Genomic DNA, 4,156 nt, shown 5'->3' on the forward strand with positions numbered 1-4,156 from the left:
ATAAAACTGCTTCTATTCGCAAAACACCAGCATTACTCCAATCTTGGCAGTTTGGGTCAGAGTTCAGAACTGGGCCTTGAAAGATTATTAAACAAGTATTAAAGTAGATCTTGCTGTACTTGCATGTTCTTGCTAAGAAGTCTCATTGCTTCTGCCTCTCAAATGCTGTTTCTTTGCAGGAAGTGGCTGCACACCAGAAGATAGGAAATTGTAAGTTAAGTCAGAGCTGACTTTCAAACCAAGTCACCATTTATTCAGAGTGAAAACACCTTCTTACCTCCTGCTGTTGCAGACTGCTGAGATGAATAGAATATAATGATCTCCTCTTCACAAAGGATGGCAACATCAGACTGAAGGTGGGAAGAATCTTCTCATATATTAATAAATCCAGTTCGTAGCCACACTCCAGTAAAAAAAAAATAAAAAATTGTATCATGGTAGAGACTGCAACCAAATAACAAGACAGATAGTGCTCCATTAGTTGCTATCCATGCAACCCCACTGCCTGACAGTAACAGCTTTGGTACAGTTCTGCCTACTTCACCTTTCTCACTTTATCTCTCCAAATTCTCCTATTTCCTTCACTTTCAAAACAGTTTCCTTGCCTTTCTGCCACTGCATATGCAAAAGAAAGAAAAACTCACTGGCTGCCCAGGCCCTGTGTTTTTCAGAAAAGCCCCTCTGAACCACTCAGCTCATAAGGAGCTCCCTGGTTTAAACATCCCCTGGAATCACAGAATATGCTGAGTGGGCAGGGACCCATCAGTGTCATTGGTTCCACCTCCAGCCCAGTGCCCAAGCAGTCTCTGGTAACAACACCACAGACATTTCATTTAACAGATTTCCCTAGATCATAAAATCATTTGGATTGGGAAAGACCTTTAGGATCATTCAATCCAACCATTACCCAGCATTGCCAAGCCATGTCCTTAAGCACGACATCCACACATCTCTAAATACCTCCAGGGGTGGTTACTCCACCATTTCCCTCAGTAGCCTCTTCCAATGCTTGACAACCCTTTGAAACTGAAATTTTTCTTAATATCCAATCTAAACATTCCCTGGCATAAATTGTGGCAGTTTCATCCTATTGCTTGTTGGCTGGGAGAAGAGGCCACTTTGCTACACCCTCCTTTCAGGCAGTTGTAGAGGGCAGTAAGGTCCTCCCTGAGCCTCCTTTTCTCCAGGCTAAAACACCCCCAGCTGCCTCAGCTGCTCCTCAGTGGTACTCCAGACCCTTGTCCAGCTCCACTGCCCTTCTCTGGACTTTTCCCAGCACCTCAATGTCTTCACTGAAATAAGGGGCCCAGAACTGGACACAGACCTTGGGGTGTGGCCTCACCAGAGCCGAGTACAGGGGGACAATCACCGACCTGGTCCTGTGGCCACACTCTTCCCAATACAGGCCAGGATGCCACTGGCCTTTTTGGCCACTTGCACACGCTGCTGGCTCATGCCACCCAGATTCTTTGCCACTGTGCCACTTTCCAGCCACTCTGACCCCAGCCTGCAGCACTGCAGGGGCTGTTGTGACCCAAAGACAGGAGCTGGCACCTCATACATCGTGCCTTGGGCACAGCAACCTGTTCAGAACCCTCTGCAGAGCCTCCCAGATCAACACTCCCACCCAGCTTGGAGTCATCAACAAACTGACGGAGGATGCCCTCAGTTCCCTCACCCTGAGCATCAATAAGATGTTAAACAGAACTGGATCTCTGCTTATTAATAGATGAGGCACTTGAGAGTACAAATTCCTTTCAGCATCACAATGTGATAGAATTCCAACAACATCACCAAGAGAATAGCAAACCACATGAAAGCACAATGGTCAAGACTGTCCCAGGACTTAATTTTTCAAAGTGATAAAAATACATCTTGGGCTGTGCAACACCTGTGAGACCAAGGTATCCCTTTCACCACTGCAGGGACAGCAATGTGCTCCCTGGCTACATCAAAGAAAATAAGTAGTCAAAAATACTGCTCAAGTAACATCATTTAGTAAAAAAAAATATTTGTGCTACAACTCCCAGGAGTTATGAAACACTCCAGACACATTCTACAAATGTTATAAGGCTGTTTCTGTAAAAGCTAGGAGGGGAAAGGATGGGAACACTTGTAACAAACATTCATGACATATTAAGCCAAGATTATTATCTATTCTTAAATATTCTTTGGAGGATGTTGGTTTATTTACCTTATGAAAGGCTTCCAGGGACTAGATCTTAGTTCAGATCAGCACCACACATGTGAACACTCTGCAAAACATTAACTAAGTGAAACAAAGCAAGCTGGAAGCTTTCATATGTTTCTGACTTTGTATAATGCCAGGTTTTTCTAAGTTAACTCTCACTGGTTTATTCTTGTCATTTCCCTTGATTATTTTCCACTACAGCCTTACAAACCAATAGGAATTATTTTATTGCTATGTTCAGTACTGTGGTTCCTCTCTTTTTATGTTACCATCACAAGGACAGTGGGAGGAGAGCTATTCTCCCTATATGATAAAAAGAAGTTCTGGTGGCATGGGCACTTGCTGAGTTTAAATGCTTTTTGCACTTGGCACATTAAGCCATTCCCTAATACAGCAGGCAAACAATAATTAAGATAAAGACTTAGGTACATGAATAACTTTCACTATGTATTAGACTTCACTCAAGGGTTAATAATCTGCCCAGGGTTCAGGTCTGTGTGAAATGTCAGGATTTATCTGAAGCTATAAGGGGGGGGGGGGCTGTCCTAGCTTTCAACACCAGCAAATAAAACACTATTTTAACAAGATCACAAAGCAGAGCAATGTAATGTTGTTGCTGCCACAATTTTCTGCCTGAATGTGTGCCTATATGTGTAATAAAATTAATCATTTTATCCACATCAACTTTCTTCAGGAATGTGACAATATCCAATTGTAAAAATATCAGTGAATTCCTACCTGAGGCAAGTTGAGGAGAATTCAGATTCGTTAGTGTTGCAGTGATAAGCACCCTTTTCTTAGAAGCACATTTTTGTCCTGTAAATAACATTTCTGTATTGGATTCAGAAACATTTGGGCAGGTCCAGGCAATATTAGACTGGAAGCTGTGGGATGTGGAGTATCTTCCAACAGCCAGAGTGGGGAACAAGGAGCCAAGACATGCTTGTCTTGCTAACTCGTGTGCCTTTGCTTTTCCTCAGTTTACCCTCAATAGCACTTTTCTAATAATAGCTTGCTTTAATATTTGCAAAACATACTGAATGCATGTCAGAAGGCTTGACATACATGAGAAAAGGCTTAACTGAAAACTTCTCCTCAGACTAAATACTTCAGTTCAAATTAGCAATTTGCATTAGAATACTTCACACACACTTCAGGCTAAGTTGTATTCCAAACTAAGATAACTTTTTGCACTATGACGAGAATAAGAGGACTCCAGTAGGAAATACACACATCAGCACTTTCTTCTCTCTTTAAGCATAGTGCAGGCTTTGAAGTAGCAACAAATAAGAACAGGTGTATTTTGTAAACAAATCTCTATATCAACTTTCAAGACTACCCTGAAAAGTGATGAAAATATTCATCTTTGTTATTATAAAGAGTAATATAAATAAACAATTATTCTCTCTCTCTTTTTTTTTTTTTTTGCAACGATATTAGGCTGATCAATTAGGCCTATTGCAGAAAGACTTGAATTAGTCTGATTAGTCTCAGCTACTTAAATTCAGAAGCAGATGCCTCACTTTGCAAGAGTGGTGATTAAAGGCTGCATTCACAAAAAAAATTGGATTACGCACACTTAAGACAATACCTACCATTTTTCAGCTCTCCCCCTCACAGCAGATGGCCCATACAATTACTGACTTCAAAAAATTCTCACTAGAACTCCTCCAAAGCTCCCTTCACTTTTTGAGACAAAGGTATGTGCAAGTCAAGACTTTTTTTTCAAATGTTCTCCTCATGTTAGGATTTATCACGCAGGTCAAGAAAACCATTCACACAGGGCTGTAAGTCAAAACACAGTGCCTGCACATTCCCAGAAGAGTCACCCATATGGCTACTAGCAGCCAGGGAGAGGCAGAATAATAACATAAGAGCCTTGGCAGCAAATAAAATCCACATCTCGCCCTCCTAGCACTCCAGCCAGCACAAGCAAGTGAGAAAGCCAGGACTGAGAGATACAAA

General features: G+C 41.7%; 1 long non-coding RNA gene across 2 annotated transcripts; it reads right to left on the minus strand.

Annotated features, from left to right (window-relative positions):
* Positions 1-277: 277 nt before the first annotated feature.
* On the minus strand, positions 278-4,156 carry LOC120503846. Of its 2 annotated transcripts, none has more exons than XR_005627858.1 (4): positions 3,787-4,156; positions 2,930-3,007; positions 2,195-2,255; positions 278-403 (listed from the first exon to the last, which is right to left on the minus strand). It is a non-coding gene; the product is annotated as an uncharacterized LOC120503846 (long non-coding RNA). The 2 variants fall into 2 exon arrangements; XR_005627859.1 differs by having other exon boundaries at positions 284-444.

This window comes from Passer montanus, unplaced genomic scaffold (assembly GCF_014805655.1).
Source record: "Passer montanus isolate IOZ18808 unplaced genomic scaffold, ASM1480565v1 scaffold27, whole genome shotgun sequence".
NCBI lineage: Eukaryota > Metazoa > Chordata > Aves > Passeriformes > Passeridae > Passer > Passer montanus.